A 15,146-nucleotide genomic window follows, 5' to 3' on the forward strand; every position below is an offset into this window, starting at 1 on the left:
ATAAGTGGGGGAAATTTGTATGGAGAAAAACTTACTCTTGAACATTCTTTAAATCACCCACAAAGAATGGTTCAGATCAGTTCAGTCACTCAGTAGTGTCCGAATCTTTGCAACCCATTGAATTACAGCACACCAGGCCTACCTGTCACATCAACAGCTCCCGGATTCTACACAAATCCTTGTCCATTGAGTCAGTGATGTCATCCAGCCATCTCATCCTCTATCATCCCCTTCTTCTGCCCCCAATCCTTCCCAGCATAAGGTTCTTTTCCAATGAGTCAACTGTTGCATGAGGTGGACAAAGTATTGGAGCTTCAGCTTCAGTTCAGTCCTTCTAATGAACACCCAGGACTGATCTCCTTTAGGATGGACTGGTTGGATTTCCTTGCAGTCCAAGGGACTCTCAAGAGTCTTCTCCAACACCACAGTTCAAAAGCATCAATTCTTTGGCACTCAGCTTTCTTCACCATCATGGTATATGTAGTTTTATACATCCTTTGTGGTCTTGCAATAAGCCTAACATGGTCAGGCTTTCTCAAGCATTTAGACAAATTCCTACCTCCTTAGAGGAGAAACCAGATGAAACACTCGGCCTCCGCTTAGTGGTTAGTTTTTTAAAACAAATGCTTGTCTGTCTTCTATTTTATTTAAAAATATACACAATGTTTAAAGGTTGCTTTCTATTTATAATTACTAAAAAACTTTGGCTACATTACCCATGTTGTACAAAACATCCTTCAGCCTAACTTATATCCAATAGTTAGTACACTCACCATCACTAAATAACCCCCCACCCACTACTAACCACTAGTTTGTTCTACACATCTGTAAGTTTACTTTTCTGATTATTTTTAAAGCACATATTAGATGAGTAAGTTAAAGCTATTCAACTCTACTGCATACAAAAGAAAGCATTTTTCTAAATCTATATTGAAAATCAGTAATCAAAGTCCTATTCTAATTTTTAAAAGCAACTTTCAAGAATAATTTGAATGAATTTATTGTCTTATTTAACTAGTAAATTACCTAACTCCTTTGCCTGTCACTTGAAACAGTAAAACACCATTGGCCTAATTAAGTCGTGCTTTCAATGAACTGGGATATTAAATGTGCAGAAAAGAGGAGGAGTAATGGTGTTCACATGTGGTTAAGAAACTACAGTGTAAACATTGCCGAAAAACTCATGGTTGTCAGTTTTATTGTGCTAAGAATCACTGTGGAAATTCAGCCAGAGACCCATTAGGATATATTTCTGGGTCAAAGGCCAAAGTTCTTGGAATGGTCATGTCTTCTTTTCTGCAATCTGCATTTTACCCAGGCCCCAGGGGTAACTCTAATAATAAAAATATAGCTTCCCCACTCCCTGTGAAAACCATGGCCAAGGCTTTTGCCATAATATTGCAGAAAAGCATGGATATGTGCACCTACATACCCAGAAATGCGTTGTTAGTATAAAAATCTCAAACAAATGATCAAGAGGCCAAGGCTGGCAGACTCTCATGAGGTTTTGAGACAAACTGTGGGTTTGCTCTGGTGAAATTTAGAGGTCAGAAAATACATAAAGGATGACCCCTTGATGAAGTATGTAATAAGCTTGGGGAGAAAACAAAGTTGGTGTGGATTCCACTCAATTTAGAGTGAAAACTAGAACCTGATTGAGAAGGTTAAGAGGAAAGATCAAACACAATAACATGAAAGTCTGAATTTGTTTTGCCCTTTCTTGATAAAGGTAAAAAGTATTTAATACAAATAACCTTTGCTAGCTATGTTTGTATATATATATACACACATACACATATTTAAGTTATATATATATATATAAACTATATCTAATATAAAACATATATAAAATTCCATATATACAGCTTCAGACATTTTCTAAATTTCTCAGTTATGACAACTGATGGTTTGAAGATTCCCAAAATTTGCAACTGAACCTCACATCGTGTGATACTTTCCTATGTACTTTTCTAAATTGTGATGGCAACCATGGATCAACCCCAGTTGGTAGACATGAGGTCAGTAACCCCCATGTCAGAATTTATTTGGTGCTCATACTTAGAAAACCTGAAGTTGATATGTCTGTCAAAGGTCAAAACTATTTTTAGTGCATTTCACATCAGAGGCAGGTGGAAACGCCCACTCTCTGGAGGAATCATCTGAGAAATCTAGTGACAGATGTGAAATGAGGAAAGGAAAGGAGAAGTGAGTAAGCAAAAGGTGACTCTTAAGTCTTGAGCCTCTAGCTCTGTATTCACTCAAATATCACCAGTCCAGGTTGGATGCATGAGACAAGTGCTCGGGGCTGGTGCATTGGGATGACCCAGAGGGTAAAGGATGGGGAGAGAGGAGGGAGGGGGGTTCAGGATGGGAAACACATGTAAATCCATGGCTGATTCATGTCAATGTATGGCAAAAACCACTACAATATTGTAAAGTAATTAGCCTCAAATGAATAAAAAGAAATGGAAAAAAAATATGCTTCAGTTCAGTTCAGTTCAGTTACTCAGTCGTGTCCAACTCTCCACGACCCAATGAACTATAGCACGCAAGTCCTCCCTGTCTATCACCAAATCCCAGAGTTTACCCAAAATGATATCCATTGAGTCGGAGAAGCCATCCAACCATCTATCTCATCCTCTGCTGTTCCCTTCTCCTCCTGCCTTCAACTTTCCTACATCATGGTCTTTTCAAATGCGTCAGCTCTTCCATGAGATGGTCAAAGTATTGGAGTGTCAGCTTCAACATCAGTCCTTCCAATAACACCCAGGATTGATCTCCTGTAGGACGGAGTGGTTGGTCTCCTTGCAGTCCAAAGGACTCTCAGGAGTCTCCTCCAACACCACAGATCAAAAGCATAAATTCCTCAGCACTCAGCTTTCTTTATTGTCCAACTCTCACACCCATACATGACCACTGGAAAAACCATAGTCTTGACTAGTTGGAACTTTGTTGGCAAAGTAATGCTTCTGCTTTTTAATATGCTGTCTAGGTTGGTCATAACTTTCCTTCTAAGGAGTAAGCATCTTTTAATTTCATGGGTGCAATAACCATCTGCAGCACCATCTGCAGCCCAGGAAAATATAGTCAGCCACGGTTTCTAGTGTTTCCCCATCTATTTGCCATGAGGTGATGGGACCTGATGCCATGATCTTAGTTTTCTGAATGTTGAGCCTTAGGCCAACTTTTTCACTCTCCTCTTTCATTTTCATCAAGAGGTTCTTTAGTTCTTCTTCACTTTCTGCCATAAGGATGGTGTCATCTCCATATCTGAGGTTATTGATTTTTCTCTCGGCATTCTTGATTCCAGCTTGTGCTTCTTCCAGCCCAGCGTTTCTCATGATATACTCTGCATATAAGCTAAATAATCAGGGTGACAATATACAGCCTTGACATATTCCTTTTCCCATTTGGAACCAGTCTGTTGTTCCATGTCCAGTTCTAACTATTGCTTCCTGACCTGCATACAGATTTCTCAAGAGGTAGCTCAGGTGGTCTGGTATTCCCATCTCTTTCAGAATTTTCTATAGTTTATTTTGATACACAAGTCAAAGGCTTTGGCATAGTCAATAAAGCAGAAATAGATGTTTTTCTGGAACTCTCTTGCTTTTTCAATGGTCCAGCAGATGTTGGCAATTTGATCTCTGGTTCCTCTGCCTTTCCTAAAACCAGCTTGAACATCTGGAAGTTTGCTTTTCCCGTATTGCTAAAGCCTGACTTGGAGAATTTTAAGCATTACTTTACTAGAATGTCAGATGAGTGCAATTGTGTGGTAGTTTGAACATTCTTTGGCATTGCCCTTTCTTAGGGATTGGAATGAAAACTGATCTTTTCCAGTCCTGTTGCTACTGCTGAGTTTTCCAAATTTACTGGCATAATGAGTGCAGCACTTTCACAGCATCGTCTTTCAGGATTTGAAATAGCTCAACTGGAATTCTATCACCTCCACTATCTTTGTTCAAAGTAATGCTTCCTAAGGCTCACTTGACTTCACATTCGGGCTTCCTCAGACAGCCATTTTGCTTTTTTGTGTTTCTTTTTCTTGGTGATGTTCTTTATTGCTGTCTCCTGTACACTGTCATGTACCTTCATCCACAGTTCATGAGGCTCTCTGTCTATCAGATCTAGTCCCTTAAATCTATTTCTCACTTCCACTGTACTGTCATAAGGGATTTGATTTAGGTCATACCTGAATGGTCTAGTGCTTTTCCCTACTTTCTTCAATTTAAGTCTAAATTTGTATAGAAGGAGTTCATGATCTGAGCCACAGTCAACTCCTGGGCTTGTTTTTACTGACTGCATAGAGCTTGTCCATCCTTGGCCGCAAAGAATATAATCAATCTGATTTTGGTCTCAACCATTTGGTGATGTCCATGTGTAGAGTCTTCTCTTGTGTTGTTGGAAGAGGGTGTTTGCTATGACCAGTGTGTTCTCTTGGCAGAACTCTATTAGCCTTTGCCCTGCTTCATTCTGTACTCCAAGGCCAAATGTGCCTGTTACTCCAGGTGTTTCTTGACTTCCTACTTTTGCATTTCAGGCCCCTATAATGAAAAGGACATCTTTTTTAGGTTCAGTGCTCAGCGCCCTTTACTTTTCTACTGACTACAAAACAGTAGGCAAGAAAACAGCCCATGTCAGCCTGATTTCTTACACCAATCAGTCACTGAACAATAAAAGAAGTAGCCATTTAAGGGGTTGCAATTTCATTCTTCAAAGTGTTGGGAGGTTCCCCTTGGTCTATAAACTGAGTCTAAGGGGATTGCTGCTGCTGCTGTTAAGTCGCTTCAGTCGTGTCCAACTCTGTGATGGCAGCCCACAAGGCTCCACCGTCCCTGGGATTCTCCAGGCAAGAACACTGGAGTGGGCTGCCATTTCCTTCTCCAATGCATGAAAGTGAAAAGTGAAAGTGAAGTCGCTCAGTCGTGTCCGACTCCTTGCGACCCCATGGACTGCAGCCCACCAGGCTCCTCTGCCCGTGGGATTTTCCAGGCAAGAGTACTGGAGTGAGTTGCCATTGCCTTCTCTGTTAAGGGGATTAACTAAAAGTAAATTCAAAAGAACCTTATCAAAATCTCTGAAACACTTTCTGAGTTTAGGTAAAAATGAAATGCAGGTCTGGTAACAAAGATTCAGTCACAGATGAGTCAGATCCAGAACCAATTTAGACAAATATCTGTGTATCATATCTGCTCAATCAGGAGTCTCCGTTTTCCAAACAAATGACTCTGTAGTATCATGTAAGATCCACCATTCAGTTTTTGTCTCAGTCTACATATGAATTTTGACATGTTAGCACTGTGTTGGAAAGAGGATGCAAACAAGCAGATGCATCAGAGGTTGAGAAGCAAAATAAGAGCTACTGTTCTGGAAAGAAAAATATCGCCTTGCCTAACTGCTGACATAATGTCTAATGGGTTAAGGCAAAGTTAAGGAACAGATCAGACCTCAAGATTCAATCTCTGAGTCTCATGTTTTGAGCTGTACATTCTGAACATAGACTTCCACAATATTATAGTTCACCATCATCATTTCAGGAAAGAATATGGGGAAAGAAAGAGTTGTCAGGAGAGTTCATTTTCATCACAATATGGTTAATATTTAGTTTCTGGCAAATCAGATAATGTATGCAAGGTACATATGTCAAGTAAGTACTGATATAATACACTAAAACTTTTGCATGCATAGATGCACACAGAAGACTTTTCTAATGTTATCATAAAGCATGTTGAACATGCAAAGAAAAAAATAAAGAGCCCTATGCCTAAAATGTTGTGTAATCTAAAGAAACAATTACACTGTACCTAGGAGAATGGCAGACACCCATAAGATAGGTACTCAACAAATACTATAACAACAACAGAAACAAACCCTATGAACACCACTGATTTCCTGGGAATAAAGGTATCTAAGGGGCTAATCCACATTATCTCTGTTTCTCATTTTAAATTCTTCCCTTAAATGCTATTCTTTTAAAAAAGTGTAACTAATCTGCATTCAAAAAGAGTGAGGTAGATAAAAGTTTGTCACCCTTGTAAACTAAGTGTACAAGATTATCACAGGTACAGGTAATTAATAAGCAGATTGGCCTCCACGCAGAGTCCTTGGGGACCGGTCACTAGCAGTTAAAAGGATAGTTGAGATTTCATGTCAGTTACAAACAGAATTAGGCAGAGAAAACTTATACACCCTGTTCTCATGTTCTCCATTTTCATTTGAAATTGAGAATACACTTGAGATACTTTGAAGTGATATTATTGACTTGCATAACATTTTCTTTTTGTTTTCTAATGTGAATGTGCATTTTTCAAATAGCAAGACTTTGATCTGAGTTGCTCCACCAGAACACTCTATAGAGACTGGAAACCATTTCTATATAAAGGTTTGCGATGCTGAGAGGAAGACTACTCTAGCTTGGAACAGGTTGGAGATATCCCATCTTGAACATTCGTTCAGTCCTCCTCAAACTAAACACACTACTGAGAGGGGTCAAAAGTCACCAACTGCTCAAACAAAACCCAAATTACACAGTGCTTCCATAAGGAAGCTAAGCTAAGTGGAAACTCAGAGGTCACCAACTGGACTCCTAAATGCAGCAAGGGGCAAACAGTAAAAATGCCCTTAAAAAGAAACAGATATATTCTTCTAATCCTACTGATTTTTACAAGTTGTCCAATAAGTTTAAAAGACTAGCCTCTTAGGTATCAATGTAGAAACTAAATTGAACTATTAAAGAAGGAGGAGGGAGTGGTAGCAGTAGTGGTGTGGTCAGTCCAAACTTTGAACTCTCAAAGCAACCAGCCTGCAAACTATGAAGCACCAGATGGTTTTATAAACCTGAAGGTCCATAAATCTTCCATTTAATTGTCAAAAAAAAAAAAAAAAGGTTGTTTTCTTTGTGGGATTGGGGAAAATTTTTGCCATTGGGTATCTGAGCCCCCCAAATCCTAATAGCTTTTTACATTTTCCTGCTCCACATGCAGGAGACAAACAGGACAGAGGCCAAGAGAACAAGCTCAGAGCATAGCGTCATCTGGCAGCTGTCTTGCTGGGGAGAGAAGGCTGAGCTTCTATTTCTCAACCTTGACTGTCTCACTGTAGTCATCACAACTTAATGAAGTTCTAAGATTTTAAGCATTCATGGACTGAGTCTACAGATTCCTCCTTCAATTGGAAAAGTAATATATATTTCTGATTTTCAATTATGACTCCAAAACTCCAGTTTTTAAATCATATTCAGCAGTGGCCAGAAAGAGGGAATGATGAGGGGAAGAATTCCGTCATTTTGTTATTTAGTCACTAATTTGTGCCTGATTCTTTTTGTAACCCCATGGATGGTAACCAACCAGGCTCCTCTGTCCGTGGGATTTCCCTGGCATGAATACTGGAATGGTTGACATTTCCTTTTCCAGGGGATCTTCACCACTCAGGAAATAGAACCTGGGTTTCCTGCATTGGCAGCTGGGTTCTTTACTGCTGATCCAGCAGTATAACTTTAATTTCTAACGGAGTCAACTTTATCCCTACAACTTTTAATGTGTGTGTTTGAGCTACCCATTTCCCACATCCTACCTGGAAGAACATGCAGGAAGAGTACAGAAAATTGGAGGGAAAGAGGGGCTGACCAAAGAGTGATTGGTAGCCACAATGCAAATCGGCTCATCTCACTTGTCAAGGTCTGTGTACACACCTGTGTGCAGAGCATGTGTGTGTCAACTTCGTCAGGATGGGATTCAATCAGGCAGGGGTCTGCAAAATATATGAGGCTTTGATTTTGCTTCAAAAATTAGTGAATCAGAAAAGCGCAACTGCTCTTGGCAGACGCATCTATCTTACATAGTTTGGCCACTGAATTACGTAAGCATCCCATTATTTCATGTTCTTACATCCATTTCCTGCTCTATTCAACCCTTCATTACACATCACCCTAACTTCCTTCCTTGCTTCGCAGATTTCTTTCTTCCCTAAGTGCATGAAACCCTTGTCTCCTTGTTTATCACAACGAGACTAAGACCAGCATGGATATAAAAATTGCTTTGTAAATAATAAGCTTTGAAACAATCTCAATAATGACTATTTATTCACATGCCCAAATATACAAAAGATACAGTGCAAAGGAAGACATGACAAATGCTAAATGCTTAAGATGGCTTACCTTTAGGAAATTATGTTCAAGATCACGTAATAATCACATCAAAGTGTATTAGGAATTGTTAGACTAGAGAGGTTTCAAATTCCATAGAAAATGGAAAACAAAACATGGAATGACTTCAAGCTTCAAGGTATATATAACAAGAAATTTCAACAATCTGGGCTGTTGAGTCCTGGGGTGGATGGATCATTAAAGGAGACTGTGGACTGACTTCCCAGGAATTGTATAAGGAGCAGAATGGTCACCATCTGATGTGGATCTCACTCTGTAACCAAAAGGACTGAGAGAAATCAGGTCACCCTGATCCTATTCTCTAGTTCCAAAATTTGATCAAAGCATTCAGTTTTAAAGACTGTTATGCAAATTTCTATAACTTTAACACAAACACTCAGATTTAAAAATGGAATACTTCCTACAGAATGGAAAAGTAGTCGAAAATTCCAGCTGTTATGGTAACAAATAATGAAAATATTTTTTCAAATGCAACACATCGACATTTTAACAGAAGCCAGTTCAGATGAGACTTCTGTTTATAAGACACCCCAGAAGTTCAAAAATCTGAGGTGGTGATAGGAAAACAAGAGCTAGTTTCTCGGTTTTTGCGTGTAGCCTGTACACTGTACACACTGTACACATACAGCCTGTAGGCTGTATGATCTGAAGTGTCCAGAAAAAAAACATATTTCAGCCACATATAAAATGTCAAACATTTCAGGGACTGGTCATCATAAACACTGTCACAGACCTTCCACACCAAAGTTAATGACATCCTTGTTAGAAGATCCTTCAGCTACCCTTTATGTATATCTATATGAATATATTGAGGTCTATGTATTTATATTTATTTCAATACTTTTATTTTAAGAAAATGAAGGAGGAATGTTAAAATTCTCTTCTGATTTGAAGGTTTGTGTGGGATTTTCACTTTTTTCATTCACATATTACTCTGAAGAGAAGAGAATTAGGGCAGCAAGATAAGGCTAAATTTTTTATCTTCAGTCACTGGAAAATGGGAACATGACTTTCCTTTGCATGCCAGTCATTTATTATGTGGGGAGTGTGTGTGTGTGTGTGTATCTGTGTGTGATGGGCATATGTATACAAGCATAAGACAGCCACTGCTGCTCAAGCAGCCTGAAAAATTTCATACACCACCAATCTAGTCCTGACAAGAAGAGTCCAACTTGGAAAACAAAACCTCTCCCACAGTGATTCCTACCCTCAGCCTTTTGAATCTACTTCAAAAACACAAATGATACAGGGGGAGGCTTTTATTTCACACAAGATGCGTCAAGTGATAAGGGACTTTGTCACCTCTGGGGACTAAGCACCCAGTTATAACATTTGTATGGAAGCTGACTTGTTAAATTTGCCCTCAGAGGTAAGGAACCTACCAACGCACTAGAAAGAGGAGAAGCAGGGTCCAGTTAAAAGTGAGGCCAGAGGCTGAGGGGCTATGCATCCACTGATAACTACTTAATTATTAATCCTTTTGCTTAAGTGATATTTAAGCATCGGAAAAGTCTCCATTTTGCCTTTCTCAGTAGATAGTGCAAAGTACTTCGTTTTCCTTTGTAGACACCAACATATATAAATCATGTCATGAATAGTGACTAGCAAGCAGAGTATTGTTTGAGACAGAATTGGCAAATAAGACTGTAAGATATTTAAATATATAACATGAGAATTTGACAGATGTATATATTATTTTTTAAATTTACTTTTAATTGGAGTATAATTTCTTTACAATCTGTTGGTTTCTGCTGTACAGCGATGTGAATCAGCCATAAGCCTCTTGTCCCCCACCACGCACCCTATCCCACTTCTCCAGGTGGTCACACAGTATGGGGTGAGCTTCCTGTGTCACACAGCCACTGCCCACCAGCTATCTGTTAATATTTTACAGATGGTAATGTACTATGGTTCAATGCTACTCTCCCAGTTCAGCTTGCCCTCTCCTTCCCCCATTGTATCCACAAACCTGTTCTCTGTCTGTGTCTCTTTCTGCCCTGAAAACAGGTTAACCAGTGCTACTTTTCTAGATTCTGTATATATGTAATAATATACAACATTTGGTTTTCTCTTTCTGGCTTACTTCACTCACCATAACAGGCTGTAAGTTTATCAACCTCAGCTCAAGTGACCCAAATTCGCTTCTTTTTAAGGTTAATTAAAATTCCCTTGTATAGATATGCCACAACTTCTTTATCTATTCCTCTCTCAGTGCACATCTAGATTGCTTCCATGTCCTGGCTATTGTAAACACTGTTGCAATGAATTTTGGGGTGTACATGTCTTTTTGAATTATGGTTTTCTCAGGGTATATGCCCAATAGTAGAATTTCTAGGTCATATGGTAATTTTGTTAGGACTTCCCTGATGGCTCAGCAGCTAAAGAATCTGCCTGCAATGCAGGAGACACAGAAAATGGTTCAATCCCTGGGTCAGGAGGCTTCTCTGGGGGAGGAAATGGCAACCCACTTCACTATATGTGCCATTTCCACCTACCCCTATGCCATAGTGCTGACCCTCATTTGCATATGTATTAGAAAGATTTTCCCTTCCTATTAAGTAACAAAGCTATCATCTGACATGTTCACCTTTTATTTTTCGAAGAGAACACAGGTAAGTTCCACTCTCTTAGAGAGCATCAATTATACAACACAATTTTATCAGTTATAGTCATCATGCTATACATTAGATCCTCAGACTTTGTAATTTTCATATGTTAGAATGCATAAACTTTTGCAACCCCCTCCCTATTTCCTCCACTCTCCAAGCCTTGGCAATCACTTTCCTACACCATTTCTGAGTTCCACTTTTTTTTTTTTTAGATTCCTTACAATTGAGATCATACAGTAACTGTCTTTCTCTAACTTATTTCACTTAGCATAAGGCCCTCCAATTTCATCCATGCTGCCACAAATGGAAGAATTTCTTTCTTTTTTAATGGCTAAATAAAATTCACATATATATGTCACATTTTTTTTAATCTTTTCAGCTGCTGACAGATACTTAGATTGTTCATGTAATAGTTTGTTTCTAGGCTACTGTGAATATTGATGCAATGAATATGGGAGTACAGATTTCTCTTTGAGATAATTATTTCATTTCCTTTGAATATATATTCAGAAATGAATATATATCCAGAAGTGGGATTAATGGCCACATAACAGTTCTTTGTGAAATTTCATGAGAAACTTCCAGAAGGTATTCCATGGGAGTTGCACCATATACATTCCTACCCATAATCCATTAAGACCTTCATTTCCTACACATCCTCAAATACACTTATTTCTTACTTTTTGGTAAAAACCATTTAAACAGGAATGAGATTGTATTTGTTGTACTTTTGATTTGCACTCCCTGATAGTGATGTTGAGCATCTTGGCATATGCTTCTTGGCCATTACGTATGTCTTATTTGGGGGGAAATTTGTCTATTCTGTAAAAAATAGCATGCATTTTGTATACTGTAATTAAATATATAAAACTACCTAACCACACACAAAAAATTACAGAAATATAATCCCATTTACAATTGCATAAAAAAAATAAAATACTTGAAATAAATTTAAGCAAGGTGCTGAAAGATCTATGTATGAAAATATTCAAGACACTCATGAAAGAAATGTTTAAAAGACACAAAAGTAAAATATTTAATGTTTATGTGACTCAAAAAATTAATAGTTAATACATCCATACTACCCAAAGATATCTACATATTCACTGCAGTCACTTTCAAAATTCCAAGACACTTTTCACAAAACAGAAAAAAAAAAAATTCTACAACTTGTATAATAATGTTGTTACTGTTGTTCAGTTGCCAGGTCATGTCTGACTCTTTGTGACTCCAGGGACTGCAGTATGCCAGACTTCCCTGTCCCTTACCATCTCCTAGAATTTGCCCAAGTTCATGCCCATTGAATTGGTGATGCCAGCCAACCATCTCATCCACTGTCAGCCTCGTTTTCTTCTGCTTTCATTCCTTCCCAGAATCAGGATCTTTTCCAATGAGTCAGTTGTTCACATTAGGGGGTCAACGTATTGGAGCTACAGCTTCAGCATCAGTCCTTCCAAAGAGTATTTGGGGTTTATTTCCTTTAAGGTTGACTGGTTTGATCTCCTTGCTATCCAAGGGACTCTCAAGAGTCTTCTACAGCATCACAGTTTGAAAACATCAATCCTTCACAGTGTGCATTCTTTATTGTCTGTCCAGCTCTTACACGCATACATGACTACTGGAAAGAGCATAGCCTTGACTATACAGACCTCTGTCGGCAAAGTAAGGTTTTTGCTTTTAAAACACTGTCTAGCTTTGTCATAGCTTTCCTGCCAAGAAGGAATGTCTTCTAATTTCATGACTGCAGTCACCCTCCACAGTGATTTTAGAGCCCAAGAAGAGGAAATCTGTCACTGCTTCCACCTTTCCCCCTTCTATTTACCATGGAAGTGATGGGACCAGACGCCATAATGTTAGCTTTTTTGATATTGAGTTTTAAACAGGTTTTTTCACTTTCCTCTTTCACCCTCATCAACAGGCTCTTTAAATCCTCTTCACTTTCTGCCATTAGAGTGGTATCATTCACATATCTGAGGTTGTTGATACTTCCCTCAGCAATCTTGATTCCAGCCTTTAGGACACTTCTAGTCCAGCATTTTGCATATACTCTGCATACAAGCTAAATCAGCAGGGTGACAATATACAGTGTTGACGGACTCCTTCACCAATTTAGAACCAGTTTATTGTTCCTTGTCTGCTTCTAACTGTTGCTTTTTGAACTGCATACAGGTTTCTCAGAAGACAGGTAAGTTTGGTCTGGTGTTCCCATCTCCTTAAGAGTTTTCCACTTTGTTGTGATCCACACAGTTTGGTGAGGTCAATGAAGCAGATGATTTTCTGGAATTCCCTTGATTTCTCTATGTTCCAGCAAATGTTGGCAATTTGATCTCTGGTTCCTCTGCCTTTGCTAAACCGAACTTGAACATCTGGAATTTCTATGTTCACATAATGCTGAAGCCTAGCCTGGAGGATTTTGAGCATCACGTTACTAGCATGGGAGATGAGTACAACTGTTCAGTGGCTTGAACATTCTTTAATATTGCCTTTCTTAGGAACTGGGATGAGGATTGACCGTTTCAAGTCCTCTGGTCACTGCTGGGTTTTCCAAATTTTCTGACATATTGCGTGAAGCACTTTACTAGCATTATCTTTTAGAATTATAAATAGCTTTGCTGGCATTCTATCACCTCCACTAGCTTTATGGGCAGCAGTGCTTCTTAAGACCCACGTGACTTCACATTCCAGAATGTCTGGCTCTGAGTGAGAAAATACACCATTGTGATTATCAACGTCATTAAGATATTTTTTTTTTGTATAGTTCTTCTGTGTAGTTTTTCAATCTCTTCATTTATTCAGCTGTATTAAATCACCAAACACCAAAGAGTCAAAGTGATCTTGAGAAATAAGAACAAAGTTCAAGACCAGGGTTGCTGATTTTAAATTGTATTAGAAAGCTATAGTAATCAAAACAGAATGATTTGCTTCTGGCAGAAAAACAGATACATAGATCAACAAAGCAGAACAGCGAAGCCAGATAGAAAGGCACACCCATATATTGTTAATTAGCTTATGAAAAAGGAGCCAAGACTATCCAGTGGGGAAAGGACAAGCTCTTCAAAAATGGTACTGGGAAAACTGGATAGAGCTATGAAAAAAGGAAACTGTGCCCCTGTCTTTTACCGTACACAAAAATCAATTAAAAAGGGATTAAAAAGTTGAACATGAGATTTTAAGTGATTAAACTCCTAGAAGAAGGCATTGAGATAATCTGCCTGCCATTGGTCTTTGCAATGAGTTTTCGGGTTTCACACAAAAAGCAAAGGCAACAACTGCAAAAACAAACCAGTGGGACCACATCAAACTCCAAAGGAATATCAGCAAAATCAAATGGCAACTTACAGATTGACAGAAAATATTTCCAACTCAAATATTTGATAAGGGCTTAACATCCAAAAATACATGAGACATACAACTCATGGGCAAAAAACACCAAATAATCCAAAATTTTAATGGAGCATAAGAAAAGTAAGGGTTTCAATAAATCTGAAGATTAGACTGCAGATGAGAGACACAGCAAGGTTTTCCTTCTAGAAAAATAAAAGCTTGTGCCTTCCTGGCATTAATTTCTTCATCTTCACTCACTTGTTTGACAATTACAGTTCATAGCGTACATTCTTCAGTCAATAGCAATACCCCACACTGAGCTATAATATGTATTAAGAACAGCCCCACTGGGGGAAAAAAACTAATATTTGCATACTTACTAATGAGCATAGCAAAAGGAAGGGAATTTCCAGAGTTTACCATCTATTGTTTTCTATATTTCATTTCAAAATTGAGCCATCTAGTAAGGAAAATGAGTTAAGAGAGCTCAGTAATATATAGATAGAAAATCAGTTTTAAATGGGAGCATTAATGGATTATAATTTTGAGGCAATTTATTATTGGTGTAACTGTATCCCTTTTGATTCTCTACTGCATCAGGTTAATAATTTATTATAAATGTTAATACCAACATAGGGACATCTACTGATAAATTTATAGTGAGTAGAGAAAGACAGAATGTATTGGGCAAGAAGTGAAAGTATGGGAAGTCAGCAACGGTAGCAAAGTAAAGGGGAATATTGCCTTGAGAGGAAGGAAGGTTCTCAAAGTTTCTTGAAACACCAACAACAAACCAGATGTGAGGAATTAGTTTAATTTGTAAACCAGAAGCTCTACCAGAAGACATTTATGTTCACCCATGATGGATTCATGTCAATGTATGGCAAAACCACTACAATATTGCAAAGTTTAGACTTCAATAAAATAAATAAATCTATAAAAAAAATCAAGATGCTAAAAACCAAAATTTAGACAGAGAAAAGGGCAGGGTATATAGACATTCAAAACTCTCCATTGCTTAGTGCATCCTGCACTCAAGGACCACCCTCACT

This window comes from Odocoileus virginianus, chromosome 27, assembly GCF_023699985.2.
Source record: "Odocoileus virginianus isolate 20LAN1187 ecotype Illinois chromosome 27, Ovbor_1.2, whole genome shotgun sequence".
Classification (NCBI taxonomy): Eukaryota; Metazoa; Chordata; class Mammalia; order Artiodactyla; family Cervidae; genus Odocoileus; species Odocoileus virginianus.